At 46.2% G+C, this 20467-nt stretch overlaps 1 long non-coding RNA gene across 2 annotated transcripts in view; it reads left to right on the plus strand.

The window, feature by feature from the left end:
* Positions 1-1622: 1622 nt before the first annotated feature.
* LOC138491420 (uncharacterized) overlaps positions 1623-20467 on the plus strand; it is a 113035-nt gene continuing 94190 nt past the window's right edge. The window contains exon 1 of one of the 2 annotated variants that reach the window (XR_011276004.1): positions 1623-9284. This is a non-coding gene — a long non-coding RNA (uncharacterized lncRNA). The remainder of the gene's footprint in view (positions 9285-20467) is intronic. The other variant, XR_011276003.1, reaches the window with a different exon arrangement.

Here is a 20467-nt window from a genome sequence, read left to right on the forward strand (position 1 = left end):
ATCACGTTCCTCCTCCTATGCTTACTGCTAAGCCACTGCCTACACGACTTCTTGCTTGCAGTCCCAAGATTTACAGTACACGTCTTAAAGCACCTTCTTGCAATATTGGGTTTACCGACTGCAGATTTAGATAGCACCTATCCCTTCCATTACAGCACTTCGATTAACCTCTGCACGCCGGCTCTGAAGCACTGTTCCCGTTAGAAGAGGTCGTTCCCAGCAAGTCCAGTGACGGCGTTCCTACCTCCCCATGGACCATGCCACAGGCTTTTCTTCCAAAGAGAGGGTTTCCCTGGAGCCTCTGACCCTCTGACATCCTACAGGGGGGGATTTAGGGGGATTTCTCCCAGCATTCGTGGCTGTTGTAGTTAACAGACTTGTCCATTGTGAGTATTCTTCCTCATTTTATGCTTATTGGAAGAAGAAGTATAAAACCCTTGCGCAAGAAGACAACACAGTTCACAAAGTCTTGGGCTTCCCTTCCCCAAGACGTCAGCTCTTCCAGCTTTTAAACTTACAATAAGTTCAAGTCTCTTAGTTTTCAAAACCAGTTCAACTTTGTAATCCTTCAGACTTTTCAATAGTTCATACAGATTTCTCTCTTTCTCATTGACTTCAGTAATCCTATTCCAAAATGTAGATTCTTTAATCTTTACTTTCCTTGGCTTCTTCCAAGCAGGTTACCCTTGTTCTAGGCGCATGTTGTCGGACCACAAGGTCCACCCATTACAGGTCATGCAACAAACAACCCTTCGCACTCTGTTAGCTTTCCGTATTCTTTTTGTTTTTCTTGCTAACAGGTTTCTCTCTCACTACACCTGTGTTTTGGTTTACATTCACTTTTTATTCCCCTTGGCAGTTTCCTGGCTTTGCCACCGTGTGTTCTTGCACACAACTTCCTCTGTGGTGCTGACTCTCTTCTACCATCTTGCTTTCATAGTCTTCATAAGTGCTCATCACTTGCTTTTTACTTTATTCATAAATATTAATCATTTTCCTTTAAGTGTTCATCACTTGCTTTTTCACGTGGTTCAAAACTTTACTTCATAAAACACTGAAAAGGTGGTTAAAAAAGAAAATACGTTGCAGCAGTACAGATAGTGATGTTGTGCGCTTGTCCACTAATGTTAATAGTGGCCCATTTATCCAATATCTGATGACACAAAATGTGGTTCCTAATTATATTAGTGCCTTCTCTAATAGTGTCACTATTAGAGCATGCCTCGTGCTTACGTTTAATGCAACAGAGGCACTAGGGATCCAAGACACAAAACTGGGTATACCTAATTTTGACCACTTGTGTAGATTATGTGGTGAAATTGAGTTAGAATCTGCTGAACATATCATGAACCATTGTATGAGCTTAAACACCATTAGATTGCAGCACATGAAAGCATATAGTAATACAATTTCCCATGAAGACGTAACTATAAGATGGAATAGGTTGTTTGAGGGCAACAATACCAATCACATTTTTTATATGATTAAATGTTATGAGGAATGTATGGACATTTTAAGAATGCTATCCGAAGGGGGGCGCTGTTGGCCGTCAGCTAAGTTGGCCACCTGAGCGTGTAGCTGCACTGCATACATAAATCCTTTCCTTTTATCCTGCAGATCGTGGGTGTCTTGACTGCTAAGCTGTCTGCGACACGGTAGCTACTGCTCCCAAGCATCAGTGGAGCTGCGGAGATCCTTGTGTGGTCCACTGTTTCCGAGTTAAACAGGACAGAGGGGCCCCGTGGAGAGGCGTGAAAACGAGTTGCGGATCACCTCCCCCACTTGCAAGGCCTTCGGGTCCCAGCTTCCCAGGGAGGTCATCGTAGGTGAGAATGGATATAGCTGCCTAACGCCAAGAACCCGAGGTGGAGCTGTGGCCGCCGCAAACATACAGGAGTGCTGCTGCAAGGGAGAGAACATATGCAACGTTGCTGTCAGGAAAAAAACCTAAAACAGACCAGACAAAAAGGACACAAGGAGCAAAAGGGATTCGGGGAGGCAAATATGTGTGTGGGGTGCATCATGGGTTATGTTTTGATAAACAGTCAGTAAAATCCAGCAGGAGAAAGGTTCTGCCCTACAGGAGGCTGCTTTGTCCTCTCTGCAGGGCAAAAGGACATCTGGCCTACATTGCCCAGCATGCTTGGCGCAGGAGCAGCCAATCAGGGAGCGGTTCGGGTGTGGCCCACAGCAACGCGCATGCGCGAGGACTTCAGCACGGGGCTTGTGCTCGAGAGTCCCGAGGAGGAGGACGTGCTTTGAAGAGCTCCAGCAAAAGGCTCTCGCGAGGGGCCCAGCCCCACCAGATTCAGAATCCGGCCCCTCGCCAACCTACAGATAAGTTTCCACGCGCTGAGGAGGGTTGGGAACGCACAGCACAGACAGTCAATAAAGCCCGCAGAGGGAGTTGGGGAAAGCGCAGGGGGGACTCAGCCTCAATCCATACCATTCGCCCCTGCGCAGGCACAGCAAGCTAAGTAGCGCCACGGGGGGGTGTCGCGCGCACTTGTTGCCCTTGCCTCCACGCTCTGAGGCTTTCGTACCGCGCGTAGTAACGCAAGTACAGCTTTTAAAAGGAACGCAGCGCTGGTGTCATTAAGGACCACGTTAGACGCCTCAAGCCACGCACGGCGAAGTTCGTGCAGGCTTTTGTAAACAACTTAGTTTCGGGGCAAGCCCATATGAATCACAGTTTGTGATGAAACAGTGTGCATGTACGGATGTGACATGAGAATGAATGACCGCATGAGTGCATTCAAAGAATAACACGTTATTCTTTCTTGTAGCGTGACCTCGACCGCACAACCATCAAGGCGCAGTTCAACGTCGACATCTAGCGACTGGTGACAACAACAAGGACCACGTTTAAGGACTGGACAATGAAACAGAGCTAAGTGTGACATGCATGAATAATCTATGTCAATGGTTTCTCACGTTTGTTGGTATTATTATTGGGGTTGCATAGGCTCGTTAACCTTACTTTTGTGTGAAGTTAACATGGTGTAAGGAACCCAAAAGAGCACAACTGGGGAATCATTTGTCCGTTCACGAGCAGTGAATGCCATGAAGGTGTGCAGCAGTTGAGCCCTTCCCCATCTTCCCATACCTGTCCACAACCTCTACCTTGTCCTTTTCCCGGTTTTCCAAATCTCCCCAACCTATCCAATCAGCGAGACCCTAACCCTCTTTCTATGCCCTGGTCGCGAACACCTGGTAAGCCTTGACTTGCAGGTCTCAAGACCAGTGTGGGGGTGGTTGGTTAAATCCACTCCTGCGCCTGAGATCGAAGTGTCCTTGACAGTTGCCCTGGTGTAAAGTGCAGCAGATTTATAGAGCAACGAGGCCGTGGCCGGTGGAAGTGCACTCCGTCTGAGATCCAACATGGGCTCCCATCCCTGGCGTGTGCAATGTGAGCAAGCAGTTCGGGACACCTGGGTCGAGGGAGGCCCCTTACCACCGGCGGAAGAGGGTATGTGGGGCTGCAGCGAGTCCACAAAGCACACGTGGGACCTGCGGTAAACCGCAGCCGTGCTACTGCCCAACCTCCGGCACGTAACTGGTATATATGTAATAGTGGCCACTTCAGGGGCCAAGCTCATCATATAGTTGCTTTCAGGAGATCTTGAAGAACATCCTCTGGCCCAGCACCTGATATACCCACTCGGGGTTTTACAGCGAAAGCCTTTCCATTGACTTGTCTTGAAAGTTCAGGGATCCGGGCATCATAACTTTTCATGACTGGCGGGGACACGGAGTGTAGCCAGCAACATTACTAGGGCCCGGCAGCAACAGCAACAGATCCCAGTGATGTGCAAGCTCCCTCCCTATTCTTACTAAACTCCCAATACCACTACTAGCAACACAGCTCAGTGCAAGAGTATAGACACACGATCTCAACAGCAACTAAGATGTTCCACTTTAGTACCACATGTGGTGCAGGTTTCTTTGTGAGAAGGCAGTCCAGGCTGCCATATTCGAGGAGGACTTGACACTCATGAGCTCGGGGCACCAAACACATTAAAGGAGATAGAGCTCAATATCTCTATGGAGTGTTTAAGGAGTCTTGCCCACCGGCTGGGTAATTCCAAACTCATGGATCCTCCAATCACATTAGAGGGAAATTACATAACGTGGAGCTGCCGGACCAGCGTGCCGGTCTACACATCCGCACATTGGAATTGGTCAGATATGCCATGGGGCAATAAAGGCAGCAGAAAAGGTCCAATGGATGCGTTCACCAACTTCAGCACGGAGGAAAGAAGAGATGGGTCTCCGCAGGCCAGTCGCCCCCATGCTTAGGTCTCCACTGAGAACACGGCAGACCTGTACATGGTTGCGTTGCAAGCCGGATTTGCAGCGGTGAACAGCAAACTTAATGATATTGGCAGTACAATAACTTCCATCAAGGCAGACCTGCAACATGTAAACACACAGGTCTCTGAGGCAGAATCCAGGCTAGGGGGGATAGAAGATACCTCGAGCAAGCAAGGCAAAGATATCGAGGACATTAAGAAGACCTTAAGACTAATCCAAATGAAGTGCTACTTGGAATCAAGGTCACGTCGGAATAATATTAGAGTGGTCGGCCTGGCGGAGAAAACTCTTAATGTCTCAAAAGAGTGCATATGGAAGAAGTGATCCGCTCCATTTTCCCTGACGCATGATTCTCCCAACAGTTCTTGGTTGAGAGGGCCCACAGGTCCCTGGCGCCTCCTCCAAAGCCGGGGGCACAACCACGTACAGTTATTGCCCGCCTCCTTAATTACCAAGATAGGGACCTGATTCTCGCCTATCCAGAGAAAAGAGGGATACTGTTGTATGACTGCTAAAATCCATATATATGCAGATTTTTAGAGTGGAGTGCAGTCAGCCCGTCGCACCTTCGACCAGGTAAAGAGAGAGCTCAGAGCAAAATCAATACCCTATGCTATGTTTTTCCCTGCGAAGCTCCGCTTGCAACACTCCGGGAGCACATACTTTTTTGAATCCCCTGAAGAAGCCATGAGATACATTGAGCGCAATATCCCACCGCCATCAAACAATAAAGATCCACTGAGTTAGCTCAGATCGATCATCAGTGAGATACAGACATCCCTCCAAGTCAGCACTGACAATGCTCCAAGCCATGGCCACACTCCCCTTGGCAGACATGTGGAGAGAATTACACCCTCAGGAACGCAAATACAAGTTCTACTCAAACGTACATGATTCCAGTTCTCGTATTGACTACTGGTTGTGTTCTCCAGATCTTGTGCCTGATGCTAACTAATGTACAATATTTCCACATACGATATCAGACCACTCTCTGGTATTCCTCGACCTGTTGCCATCCGATACAGAACACACCACTCGAAATTGGCAGATGCCGCCTGATCTACTGAAAGATGATACAATAGTGGAGTCCCTTAGAACAGAGATCATAGACTTCTTTGATCGCAATACAGGATCGGTAAACTCAAATGTAACGGTATGGGAAACTTTTAAAGTCTGGCTAAGAGGTCACCAGATGGTGCAGATACACGGTGCACTAAGGGGGATTAGAAGAGAGCTGGACCACACTGAACAGGTTCTGCGAGACCTGGAGATTAAACATTCTCAAACTATGGAGAAAGACCATCTAAAAAAAAAATACAAGAACAGCGGTCCAAATTCAGATCATTGGCGGATCGTGAACTTTTCTATGCAACACAGCCTACAAGGGCGAGGAGATATGGAGAAGGTAATAAGGCGAGCAGATTGATGGCCAATCTAATCAAGGCAGAGCAGGGGGTGAGACAAATAACTAGCATTGTGGCTCCTGAAGGAGCGGTGCATACTAGACCGCGTGCAATAAACAAGGTGTTCCGTAAATTCTGCTCTAATCTATATGCCATTGCGGACACGGTGAACTGATTTTGATCTCCAAGACTACATAGACTCATCCCCGTTACCCAAGCCAGAGGAGATGGACAAAGAGAAACTAGATCTTGCCCTAACCACCGAAGAGTTAGAACATGCCCTCTCAGACCTAAAAGCCAGCAAGACCCTAGGATCCGATGGTATCCCAGCCGACCTATACAAAACATTCAAAGGAGAACTTGCTCCTAAGTTTTTGGAAGTTTGGGAAGAGTCTCTCGAGAAAGATGAGCTATCGAACACGATGAAGGAGGCAGTTCTGCTTAAGCCCCACATGCCCCCCCAGGAGCCGTCCTCATACCGCCCCCTGTTGCTGATTAACACTGACACCAAGATATTTGCCAAAGCAATTGCAACTCGCCTACTCCCCCATATGAATAAGTTAGTCCACCCAGACCAATCAGGATTTATTTCCTGCCGCCCCACTGCTCTGAATCTCCGAAGATTCTTCGCCATCACTTCACAAATGAATCCAAATGCCAAGACGATAGTGGTTACCCTAGATGCTGAAAAAGCGTTTGACTCTGTATCCTGGCGTTATATGTATGCCATATTGGGTAAAATGGGGTTTGGCCCATTTCTTCTGAGGTATATACGAATACTGTACAAAAGTCCTAGCGCTATGATCAGAACTAATCAGACTTTATCGCCGGGTTTTACACTGGGCAGAGGCACAAGGCAGGGTTGCCTGCTATCTCTTCTTATATTTGCTCTCACGATAGAGGGCATGGCAGCAAAACAGAGGCATAAACATGCATGGAGGGGCATTCGCATCAGAGGTCACCCTAGTTCATATCGCTATATGCAGACGACACGATGATATATGTAAGAGACCCAGAAAAGCACCTTCCACCAGTAATGTAGGAGATAACTGCGTTCTCGAAATACTCTGGATATAGGACTAACCAAGCGAAATCGGAGGTTATCCCCCTCACATCAACCACATTACAATCCCAGGCCACTTCTCCCTTCCGATGGTCTCCTACCATGCATGCTACCTGGGTATTGTTGTGGCCACCAATAGGCAAACCCTATACACCAATAACTACGAACCTTACCTAATGCTCCTGGAACACAAGTTTAAGGTCTGGGACAAACTTCAGATATCCTTATATGGGTGGATAGCATTACTCAAAATGGTGGTGGTGCCAAAGTTGCTATATTTGCTCTGCAACATTCCGATATGGCCCGGCAGGCATTTCTTCCATAAGTTACAGAAAATTGCCCCCAGCTTTGTGTGGGGAAGGGGTGCGTTGAGGCTCCAATGGCCCAAAATGTGCGAGAGATACGAAACCGGTGGGATAGTGGCCCCAGACCACATTTTGCTAAATACTGGTCCGACTCCACGGAACAGTAGGCACATATACAGGCTGAAAAATGTGTGCTCGCCCCTATGAATATACAATCGTCTCTCCCCAAATACTATCCAAACTGGCCCCTGCGTTCAATTCCTTCGTCATCGATGGTAACACTATCAAGGCCTCCAAGGACACCAAAACACTAGGGATTTACATCGACTACACCCTATCCTTGGCCAGACAAACCAATGCAGTCTCTTCTGCAGCGGCATACACATGCAAGCTTATCACAGCTAGTCGCCCCTTCCTATCACCAGCTAACTGTGTCACACTTGCCAGGACCCTCGTGCTGTCAAAAATTGATTATTGTAATGCCCTCTATCTGGGCCCTAACCAATGTAACCTTAATAAGTTACAAATTATCCAAAACAACAGCATCAGAGCAGCACTCAACATCCCCAGGAACCAACACATTTCAGACACCAGACGTAATTTACGCTGGCTCTCGGTCCCTCAAAGAATTACACTGAAAACACTTGCCCTCACTCACAAATGCCTATCCATCCAAACACCTTACTACCTAATCAACAGATTTGCCCTCCACAACACTAACAGCCTCCGTAGCACTGCTCAGTCTAACTGCCCCTCTATACCACACTTCAACCTTCAAAGATCAGGCGGAGCCAGCTTCCCAGTTATGGCGGCTAAACTTTGGAACTCGCTCCCTAACCCGCTAAGAGCAGAACAATCCTTCTACAGATTCAAAAACATGGCCAAAGCTTGGCTAACCGCCCAAGACCCTCCATCTACTTGCTAACCTCCCTCCATGCGTTAGCCTCCTGCCTCACTTCCTGTATATAGGATATGTCTTTTATGCTCACTCTGTAACTGCCTATATATATATCTGTAACTTAAAATGTAATTTGTAATGTTCCGTCTGCCTTTGTCATGTTGTAACTAAACTACGCGCCCGGATGCCCACGGCCTGGTGCGCTCTATAAATAAATAAATACTAAATACAAGCAATGCTATTTTCTAGAGCCAAGAAAGATATGGGGGAGGTTGATCCGACGGGCTCCACTGTGCCGTGCTGGTCCAAGCTATTCAGCAAGGTGGCTTGTGTAAACCCCTACTGGCCTCATACCCACCTATCGCACCATCCCGGCCTAGAGCCCACCCTAGATACGTCATTACAGCGCAGATGGGACCCTGATAAGGAGATGCGTTTGGGAGACTTATACCCGGATGGTAGGTTTGCATCATTGACGACCGTTAAGGACAAAGTTGGGGCAGGTCTTGTTACGTCATTACGATATCACCGACTGAGAGCAGCATGCAAAAAGAATTGGCCCTCCTTTCCTGAGGCACCACCTACACACCAGTTTCTCACTGCAGTCATCACCTAGGAGGGCGTCACAGGTAGCATCTCTAGTCTGTACAAAGCAGTCCAATCACATACCCCATCTAGAAATACAATGAAAGCTAAGTGGGAATGTGATCTAGATATAGCAATAGAAGAAAGCCAATGGGCAAAATATTGCCAGTACACTAACTCCATCTCATTACATTCAAACTTTAGATTGATTCAATTTAAAATGCTGAACCACCTGCACATCACCCCACACCAAATATCCAAATTCAACTCTTCGGCACAAGCGTCCTGCCCCAAATGTCTTGCCCTAGCGGCAATCTCTATACATATGTATTGGGACTGCCCACCGATCAGGCGGTATTGGGATGATGTGGTGGACGTGATCAGTGACATACTTGACGTCTATATATCAGCAACCCCTTTGAAATACATACTTGGGGATATAGGAAAGATGTCAAGGCACAGTGTTTTATTACAGTTGCAGGAGCAGTGGCTAAGAGGAATATACTCAAGAGCCTGGAAGTCCAGATCTGCCCCCACCCAGCAGGCGTGGCTGAAAGATCTCATATACGTTCAGGAAAGTGAAGAGAGCTATGTCAGGGGCGTCACAGCTTCATGCAGGCCAAAGGAAATATGGGCCCCCCTGCGGAGGTACTTGAACACTACCCTGGGATTAGCAGCTGATGACTCATCTTGCCCTGCGGACAGTACTGTTGTAGGTGATGTATTGTGATGGTCTGTGTCTCTGTCATATGCATATGTATACTGTATACGTTTCGCTGTAACTGTTTTGTCAAAGTGTTTCACTTGTAAGTCGAAAAATAAAGTTTAAAAAAGAATGTTATCCGAAGGTATTTTTTTATTTTGTTGTATATGCATGTTTGTATTTAGTATGATGTTTTTACTGTTTTATTCTGTATGCCTAACTAAAGTTATATGCAAAGCTACCTCAGGCGGTATGCATATTATAAATACAATTTTAAAAATTACTTAGGTTTCACACTTTGTTTTCACTTCATTCGTAGGCTTATCAGAACTTTCCTTTAATTTTGTATTCAATAATACTTGCTTCATATTTAAATTCATTTAATTATAATTCGTAGCTTGCTCGATATTCAAGACCCCTCACTTTGGGTTCACCATTAATTGTCACATGTTTCAGTTCATTCAGCATTACCATATGCCCTGTTGTAGCTCCAGGAGTGCCCCGGTATGAGTGTTCCCTTTATTTCACTCACCGGTACTTGTCTGCTCCTCTCCTTTCTTCCGGCGTCCTTCGGATCTGCATAGACTTCTTGGGAGCTTGGCGAGCAGCGGCCGCCTTCTTTGAACCTCGCTGTGTGTTTCTGGTAGCTCCGCACTTCCCTTGAAGATGCCACCTGTGGCCTGCAGTACTTGGGAGTCTTCCATGCCCCACAGCTCCAGGTGTGGGCACAAGGCAACAACGACTGTATTGGTCTCGACCCTCTCACACCCAGTGCCACTGTCTCTCCACTGCAGCAGCCGGTGCCCTGTCCTCCGGGCAGGACCCTCTTCAGCAGCATCCTGCTGGGCAATTTTCTTCCAGGTCACTTCGACCCCCAGGCAGGCTTCTCGGGCCAGTCTCTCCCAGGCCAGTTTTGCTCTGGCCGGTTTCTCCTTGCCAGCTGGCGGTCCCACCTTTTACGCAACTGTGGCGTGTTAACTGGTTGCAGGTGCAAGTCCTTGGTTTCAATTGCCTGACCACAATTACTTCTATTTTTGGGACATGCCTGACTCTTGCAATAGACATCCTCTGCCGCCCTCTTCCTCGTCTCAGTACCAGAGTGGTGTGAATGAATGTTAGTGTGTACAACTCCTAGTCGCCTCTTCCTCGTCCCAAAGTGGTGTGCATGAGTGGAAGTAAGACAAAATGACTGGCAATACCCTATGAAGGTAGAGGGAGGGTAGGTTTATTCTTACAAGGCAAAGGGGGATACCATGTCTCACCCAAAGACATCCTCTCCCCACTCCCCAAGGTCCCTCCACCCAGGTGATCCTCCCTAGCATTTCCACCCCCAGGGTCGGGATCCAAGAGTAGTGGCCTTTCCACGGCCCCCTGAGAAGAGGATCCAAGGGGAGTAGATGTGAAGAAGCCCTCAGGTTCCTCACAGAGAGTATCAAGGGAAATGTCCCCCTCCTCAACCTCAGCAGTTCTTTACAAATCAGTGCAAAAGGTGCATCGTAAAGCACCTTTTCCAAAGATATATGCTAACATGTTTTATGCGTGATTAGAAAGAAATCTCATAAACCAGTCCAAGACATCAAGGTTTGCCACAGTACCTAGCAAAGGTAGTCCTAATGCACACAAAAAACATTGTATTCTCAGTATAAAAAATTGTTTGTGGCTATTAATTTGTTAACACTGCTCAGAGACAATGCAGAACGTGTTTTATTCCATTAGGGGGGGGGAGGGCAATCGTGTATTGCAAAAAAACAAATAATGCTTATCACAACAGACGGGACACATTACTTGTCAGATTAAACAATGACGACTAAAAGAGTGTGTCAGAAAACATGGCAATAAGAGTTTGTGTTCCACTTTAATGAAGTAATGTATGGGCCAGCAGAACATGCCTTTCATAATGTGTGCCAGGAAGATAATTGCAAGAGAATAACTAGACGGGAATGCTTTCTTCTTATAGTTATGGTTTCAAGAAGCAGGGACTGAGCTTATTCCCGATTGTCTACAAGCAACTAAAACAAATCTAGCAGGGTCCCCAACCAGCAATAAATTGCGCCTGGAGCGATGTTATTAGATGCTAAACTTCCCAGCACAGAAGCTCAGGTTCTGCCATAACCAGTAATTGAAATGGAAAAAAGAAATGTAGGTACTCACAGGCTAGTGTTATGGCGATTTTGTGAAAGACTACAGGTTTTTCAAGGTACATTGTTGAATATGCCCGAGTGCAATCATTCCAAAGCAGTGCAGAGCTTCCAAACTACCACCTCTGGTGGGCAAAAGAAGTATGTACTGAATTTCTGCTGCCTCTATATCCTCCCTCTCTTGCAGTGTGTCTCCTTTACCATTGCTCTTTCTGTGCATGTTTTATCCTCTCCTTTGCAAACCATCTTTCATACTCTCTCTTTTACTCGTTCTTACTTGCTAGGTCCCCATTTGCTCTCTCTGAATCTCACACTTTCTTTGGATATATTTCACAAGTTCTCTCTATCTCTGGGGTTCTATGCGCTTTCACTACATGTAGATATTGACTGAACTGTCTCTGAAGTTCTTTCACCATTTCTCAATGTTTCTCTTTCACCCTTTCTCTATCAAGATTGCGCTCTCCTTCACACTTTCTATAGCCATTATTCATCTCTTGCGCTCTCTTTCTTTGTTGATCATTCCCACCATGACACTCTTGGTTTCTTACTTTCTCTCACACTATTGTTCCCTCCCTGCCTTCTTCCCATACATTCTTTTGTGTGGCTTATTCTCTCCTCCCCACTCATGACCACATACACACTGTCATTTCCACCCTACTTTCTAGATCGCTCATTTCGTCTCACAAATCCGTCTTTTCGCTCCCCCTCCATGTGTCTTTCTCTCTCAAACTCATGCACTCTTACTCTCTATTTGTAATCTTCACTATTTTCTAAGAGCCCTGAGGTTGCTCATGTTTTAGGGCACAAGAGCATCACCCTGAGATTTCCACCGCAGGGCACCACTGCCTCCAGAATGTGTATCAGTGGCAGCTGAAGGGAAGACTGCCAGAGGAAGGCAGTGACTACGAGTCTTTGCATCCAATAAACTTACAAGGAGCCACTCTAGTCTCTGCACCCTTGTTCTTCCGGACTGCAACATTCCTGGCCACGAAGCTGCTCGTGCGTCACCCAATGCCCTCTGCCATCGCAGGACCTGCAGCTGATCGAAACTTAGCTGGGCTTTCTCCCCCTGGAGGCTCCATTCACTTGTCCTGGCATTTACATGGGTCGCTTACCTCAGGGATTGCCACCACGCTAAACAGCAGCATCCAGACCTCCCTGTGCAGCTGCAGCACGAGGGCTGCCATTGCTGCAACCATTTTCTGTGCACCCACTGCACGTCCTCCAGATGACATCAGCATGCCATGTAAGTGCTCCACTGCTCCCCCATCACTGCATCTACCCCTCACAATGGTGAGGGCTAATAAATGGTCTACACCAGTTTTTTGGCCATACCATTGTGACGTCACCCGCCTGCTTGCATCTCTACTATTTAACACACAAGAGAGACTTGACACATAAGCGAACTATCAACATTTCTTGGTGACACTCATTAAAACAAAATTCACCTACAATATGGAGCTCCCTCCCAAATTCCAGTAGAGACAGCAGAACCATTAATGCCATGGAAAGAAGAGTTTCTTACATACCTAGGTGTTATGTGCAGTTTCAACGTGCAGAGGCACAAAGCCATACCATTTATCTGTGCATAATTAACGTAACTTTGGGTCGCGCCCTAAATTACTAGGGTAATCCAGACATGGACCCCTTGCTCACTGCTCTTAGAGAGGCACAGCTCCACCCTACAATGAGGCCCAACAAGGCCAACACACGTGTCTGGGGTTGCAGTCGTTACTGTTGTTCAGAGGAAAATTGCCTGGCATTTTGGTGCTGGACTGCCCCAGAGATGAACAAACAAGGGAGGTCCTGGAGCCCTGATTTACTCCATGATTTGTTTTAATATGGGCTGATGAACTTCCCTCTAGATCAAGTCTAATGAAAACCGTCATCTCTTGATGCAATTGCTTTATAAAACTAAGCATAGATAGATCACAGCCCCAAGCTTCTTATTTGTTCCACAAACGGGGACATGATACAGCGTCGAAAGCTGCAGTATAGTCAACAAAGCAGATATATAATTTAGCACCTTTAGTCAACAAAGTAGTTCTAATTACATACATCAGCGTTCATATGTTTAGCAAAGTCCCATGGCCCTGCCTAAATCCCATTTGCTGGCAAGATAAGAAACCAGCATCAGCTACCCACTCAGTTAATTTTTTCAGGATACAGATTGAAAATATATTAGAGATAGAGTCAGCCAAGGCCAGCTGGTGGTCGTTTTTTTTCTTCTTCTGACCGCTTTCTTAAACACAGGAACTAAATTGGCTTTCTCCCAGCTCTCAGGAATAATACCCGACCGAACAATTTTAGTAAAACCCATCTGAAGAAAATGTACCCAGTAGGAGGGGGATGCCTTTAACATAACATTGGGCCTGGGCGCTCTAGAAGGTTTTAAATTCAAGATAACTGTTAATAAGTCCTCAGCACTGAAGGTATACCACTTCCTGTTTGAGTCAGAGATATGTCCAGTTATGGCTTCTTTTAAATCAGATACATTTTTTGGTTACTCCTACCATTCATATTTGTATTGGAAATATGCCAAAAGTTGTGACTATCTCTAAAGGCGGTGAACATTATTTGTCAATTTGCATAATGTATTGACATTTTATGCCATCTGATCCAATGTTTATACTTAGTATACACTTGTCTAATTAAATACTGCCTCCAGACCAAATCATGCGTCCATGTTTTTAAATACCTTATATCCGCTGTAAATTCACTTTTTTTGCCACAATAGCTGGATCATATACAACCCTGGGTTTAATTTTAGAATACGCTGACCTTTTCTGATTACTGCTAAGGCTTGTGATCACACCGTCAACTTCTTCAAGAATCTCATCTAGTTCCCAATCAAACTCCAATATTATCATCTTTATTATTATGGTATTGTTATGGTATTTATTGAGCGCAGATCTAGCTTCGAGAAGCAACAAAGCGCTTTACAGAGATATACAACAATACAGACACATAACAGAGCACTTTACAGAAGAATACAACAGTACAGATGCAGAATGGAACACTTTTCAGATGTAACAACAGAACAAATATACAGTGGGGGGGTGCAGAAGAGGGGTACTGCTGTACCAGTGGCGGGGAGGAGAGGTGCGGGCAGTGTCTAGTGAGTCAGATGGCATGAAGGGGAGGGGGGGCATGATGGCCTAGGTGTTGAGGAGAGATTCCTTGAAGAGGTGGGTCTTGAGGTCTTTTCTGAATTGTAGGCATGTGGTGGCGAGTCTGATGCTGATGGGGAGGAGGTTCCAAAGTCTTGATTCGTGGGCAGAGAAGGCTTTTTTGTGGTCCTTTCCTTTTTGAAGCAGCAGATTTCAAGTCTGCACGTGTCATGGCTTCTGGTGGTGGGTTGTCCACCATAGATACTGGGTTTCTCTGTAAGGTGGCTGGGTGACGAGGGCGACTGCCTTATAGATGATGCATCGAGGCTTGAAGGTGATTCGGACGTGCATCGGGAGCCAGGGAAGGTCGATGAGGGCTGGGCTGATGTGGTTGTATCTGCTTAGATCCTTGATGAGGCAATCAGCCATGTATAGGACACTTCTCAGGGGCACAAGGGAAGTACAGGAGTCCTTCCAGGGGTGCATTGCCCCCATCCAGGTGGGCTAGCACCAGTGCTTAAACAGTGGATCTTAAGCTGTCCGGAGGGAGGAAGGGCTTGACTTTCCGCAGGAGGGAGAGCTGAGACCAAGCTGTCTGAGTTTTCTTAGCTATGTGTGTCTTGAAGGAGAGGTGTTTGACGACCTGGAACCCGCAGGACTTGGTGCAGGAGGTGAGCTCGGGTGTGGAGCCCTCAGAGTTCATGGTTGATAGCCAGGTCTGTATGCCTGGGTGTTCGGTGTTGTTGGTGAGGAGTAGGAATTCGGTTTTGGAGGGGTTGAGCTTCAAGTATGCTCTGGATATCGGCGATTGGATCAGCGAGAGGCAGGTTTTGAGCCTATGGATGTCCTTGATGGAGTCGATCTTGAGGTATAGCTGTGTGTTATCGGTGTATTGGTGGATGTCGATGTTGGGTGTGTTAGGAAAGATTTCCATCTATGTGTACTTTTCGCTCCAGTTGTGAACCCCCCCAACTTTTCGCTTTGTTTAAACACCATAGTCTGACTTTGCTAGAGGAGCACAGCCTTCTGCTGCACTCCAATGGGCTTTTCACTCACTTTGTTATGGGGAAACTGACATGCCTTTAAAGACAGTCAGGGCCCTATTGTTATCCAAGTGTTAAGTACCGAAAAGGACGTTAAAAGACTTAACCTTTTCGGTACTTAAGACCGATTCCGAAGGTGGCGCATTCCTCCGAAGTCGGAAGCGAGCAACTTCAGCTGTAAATGAAAGTGTTCATATACACCGCACGGGTGTATGTGAACACTTTCAATTACATCAAAGCAAGCAGCTCCAATGTTGCATCCTGCAACGTTGAAGCTGCTCGCTTTGGTGTAAATGAAAGTGTTCATATAAACCTGTGCGGAGCAGCTTCAACATTGCAGTATGCAACGTTGGAGCTACTCGCTTTAAATGAAAGTGTTCATATACACCATACAGGTGTATATGAACACTTTCCTATACACCAAAGTAAGCAGCTTCAATATCCTGCAATGTTGAAGCTGCTTACTTTGGTGTATAGGTACATGTTCATCTGTGTTCTCGGCAGCATTTTTGTAAAATAACGAATATGTCATTATTTTACAAAAATGCTGCCGAGATTAGATTGCGCCCGTTAGAACTAAAAACAGACGTAATCCACACAGATCACTGTCGTGCTCTACGAGGACGCCCAGGCCCACTTGAGAATAGAAGTGGAGCCTGTGTGTCCTCTTTTGGCGCAGTGAATCGTGCTGTTTAGCACCTTCACTGCGTCAAGTTGAGAATAGGGCCCTGAGTACTGGGAGTCTTTGTTTCCCTTAGTCCTTTCCAATGTTGCAACTTTTCTGCAACATTTAACAAGTGTACAATGTACCTTAAAGTACAGTGCACTTGGGTCTAATAGTCATTTCCAAAGGCCCTAGATACTCTGAAAGGATTTTTTAGGAGAAGTGCAGATGTGCCTTGGACAGGGCTGGTGGCTGCTTATCATTTCGTATATTTATAACCCTTTGCTGCTAGGTAAACCATGATTACCGCGTTTGGCACGGTTAGGTGGCCTGGCCCCAAAATGGCCATGCCACGAGATTCTTTGTGTTGTCCTTTGGCCATCTTGCCCCTTCACCTTCCACAGGTCGAGCCGACCCGCGTCCGTCCTTATTTGGTCATGCATTTTCCCGTGAAGCGCCAAGCTTTTGCAGGCTTCTGCATGCCTTGTGTGCACGCCCCCAGGATGTAGTCTGGAAGGTCTGGTTCCAATACAGATCCTGGGTGGCACAGAGTCTGGAGTGCTGTGAATACCTGGGACCACTGTGGTCTGTGATTGGTCCACGTATGGTTTGCCTGAATGTGAGCAGATCTCCCATTGAGTCCTCTTCGTTTTTGGCGCGAAGGAGATTCTGGATAAGATAAGGGTGCACACAGCTATACAATGTCGATCTCTGGAGTTCTCAACGAACGCAGGATAGGATCCAAGTATCCTGAAACTAAGAAGCCAAGTCGAGGAACTGCTGGTTACCCGCTGGAAGGTTTGGCACCCTGAGCCCGCTGTCGTCCCGCTGGACCCCTCTGCACCTGGTCGTCCCAGAAGGTCTGCGAAGACGCTTCGACCCTTTGGAATAGTGGGACCAACTATTCTCGGCACCTTCATCTTAACCTGCAAGTAAGACTTTTCGGAAGTGTCCCTGGGCCAACTAGTGGACTGACCAGCTTGCGCAGAAGCTTTGCCCTGAGACCGCCACTGTTTCAAGGATGCCCGAGCTCTGTGTTCACGGCACTCCGCACACCGAATTTCGTACACTTACTATCCCCAGGTCTGGAGTAAAGTGAGTGCGCCCGAGCTGGAGTTTACGCGGTTGCCGTGTTGCCCAGCCGTGTTCATTGCAGCTGTGCTCCTCTGTGTCCTGAAGCCTGCTACAGCGGAACTGGCCTGATCCATCCACCAGGAGGGGAGAAATTGCCACTGTCCCGTAGGGGAATCAATGCTGTATCTTCGTCGCTGAAAGCCGGAACCTGCAACCGAAGTGGACTCAACTCCCGACGTTTGGTCTCGAGTGCGCCAGGAGTCAGTGAGTAATTGCATTCCTAACCAGTACCCCTAGCGCATCCATCAATTTTTACACACAAGTGGCCCCTGAGGGCCCCTCTTCTTTCCACTGCTGGTGCAAACTAGCAAACTATTCCCAACTCTTGGAATCTTCTCTGCCCTCAAGTGGAGGCCCTCCTCAAATAGTGGGAACCTATTCTGCATCACCTCAACATCTTCCTGAGCTGCTACAGCCCCTACAAAAGACCCTGCTTTGCCCATTTGAACTACTGCATGCGCCAGCTTCGCAAGTACATTTGAGCATTAGGCTCCCCTCATCTTAGGGATTGGACTGCCTTTCAGTTTGTTTTTTTCAGGATTATGTTTGATATAGAAGGGCCTAAAGACTATTTGCACTTCCTTCACTGTTTAGGTTGTGGACCCATTCGGTGCATTCATCCTTTAGACCCAATTGGTCTTGTATGTATGTGTATAGATAGGATTGTGTTGGTTTAATAGTATTGCTGTGATTTTCTTACTGTGTGTTGAATTGCAAAGGCCTTGGAATAAATTTATTTATATTTTTGATATATACACCTGACTGGGAGTGATTTGTAAGTGTCCTTTACTCTGTGTGATCATTGAGGTCTTTCAGTCACCCTCACCCCTCCTGAGACCTAGTCTTGACCGCCGCCAAGCTACCTTGATTGGTCTGGCTTGTCCAGAAGGTTACCCTGTTCCAAGAAACTAGGCTGGCCTTCTGAACCTCTGCCCACCAGGTCAGAGTTCAGAAATTTGTCTTAACAGTGTGTGGGTAGGAGGGCTCCAAGCGGTCCCATGCATAGATTGAAGATCACTGAGGAGAGGATGGAATCCTGTGGGACTCCACAGGTGATGGTTAGCATTGGGGATCTAGAGGAGTCCATCTGGACAAACTGCTGGTGGTTGGCGAGGTAGGACTTGAACCAGCATAGGACAAGGTTACTGATCCCCATGCACCGATATAGGCTGTCTGTAAGTGGCTGGTGGTCTACTGTGTCGAAAGCAGCCGAAAGGTCGAGTAGAACCAGGAGGCTAGGGTGGCCGTCATCAAGGATGTTAAGGGCGTTGTCTATCACTAATATGGTTACTGTCTCTGTGCTGCATCTGGGTCTGAACCCAGATTGGAGGAGATTGTTGGTGTCAATGTGTTGCTGCAGTTGTTCGGGTATCGCCCTCTCGATGATCTTACCTAGGAAGGGAAGATGGGTGATGGTGCGATAGTTACCTAAGTTATCGTGATCCAGAGTGGGTTTCTTTAGTAGATGGATGATTTGTCCTGTTTTTAGGGTCAATGGGAAGGTGCCTTCTGTTAGGGAGGTGTTCATAATCTCCAGGTAGGGAAGGAGAGCTTCTGCAGGGAGGGCCTTGCGGATGGATGCTGGGAGAATGTCGTCTGTATACGATGTGGCTTTGAGGGCGGGCCGGATTTCTACCAGGTCCTCTGCCGAGAGTGTTTTGAATGCTGTGTGAAAGTGTGTGATTCATAGGAGCCAACAGGGTACAGTATTTTATTTACCTGTTTTCATTTAGTTTCTATTCATCAGATTGTAAAAAATTACTCACTGTTTAAGACAACACTTCACACAAAAACAAGTTTAACATATAACATCTTATCAAAACATATATCTATATCTGTACATTCTAAAACCTATCACAACTATGAGTGGTATAATACCACTTTATTCACAAATCATAGTTTATCACAAACGTTTCCTATGAATCACACACTTTCTTCTTTGAAAAAGGCCTGGTTTTGTTTAAAGAAGTGGTTCCTGCTTGCAATGCCTGCAGGGTCATATAATGTAGGAGCAGGAGGTAGTCTATGTTCCCTCCCCTTCCCTCATTGGTTCGACAACCCAGTTGTAACACAGACCCCTCGTTAAAAAATAAAGATTGGGTTAACCTGTTGTATAGGCGGTGTTGTCCAGGTTATACATATCCACGTATTTTAATAAAACCTTGCAATACCCTGTTACAATCATCAATATTTCTCACAGTCCTACGTAACCTGCTTATCTGCGTATTGATTTCTACATGCCCCAACAACTTTTGTTGAATGGTCACACTACGCAACTTTAACTAGCAGTTTAAAACAACATGGTCACTGACCAGCGGGACATAACTAGAAAAATACTCTCCTAACGGATCAGTAATATAAATACAGTCTATTCTCAAATTTAATTGCCATTATGCCAGGTGAAAGTAGACCTGCAATCCGGCACTGGATTTAAAATCCCTAAACCATATGAATCCAGAAAGGATGACCAACATACTAAGGTGTCAGAACAAGATGGACAATTGCATTCACTATTATCCTCCAAAGCATAATGTGTATTGAAATCCCCTGTAACAATAAATTGTAGGCCTGGGAAACCTTGTATCCATATAGTTAGAATACAATCAATATACTTCAGAATAGACTAAGACCAGCCTCAGCCAGGTGGAAGATATACATTGATCAGATTTTTTTTTAAATGTGGCTTTAAAAGAGGGATGGAAACAACAACTGCCAAAGCGTTAGGGTTGACGATATGAGGCAGAAATTCAGCAAGTGCCATATTGGCTCTCGCTGCTATTATCAATTCACCAGTAGGTCTACCTATTTTTTTCCTTGTAGTGAATCTCTGAATAACAGTAAAACCATCCATACAGACTATCAGTCACCCATGATTCCTGCAGAGAAAAAATAAGCATTAGCAAGAATATTAACCCCCCTCATGTTTAGCAAGGAATGATTGATAATCATGTGTATTCCATGAAATAAATTCCGATTTACAAATATCATCAACAGTAGTATCCCCTTCAATAATAAATATTCAATCTCTTTTCTTGATTAATACTGCAGGAAACCAAGCCCAATTGGAATTTGCCTCAGCCAATTTGAAATATGTTTGATTAGAGGGT

This window comes from Ambystoma mexicanum, chromosome 10, assembly GCF_040938575.1.
Source record: "Ambystoma mexicanum isolate Mex_15411 chromosome 10, UKY_AmexF1_1, whole genome shotgun sequence".
NCBI lineage: Eukaryota > Metazoa > Chordata > Amphibia > Caudata > Ambystomatidae > Ambystoma > Ambystoma mexicanum.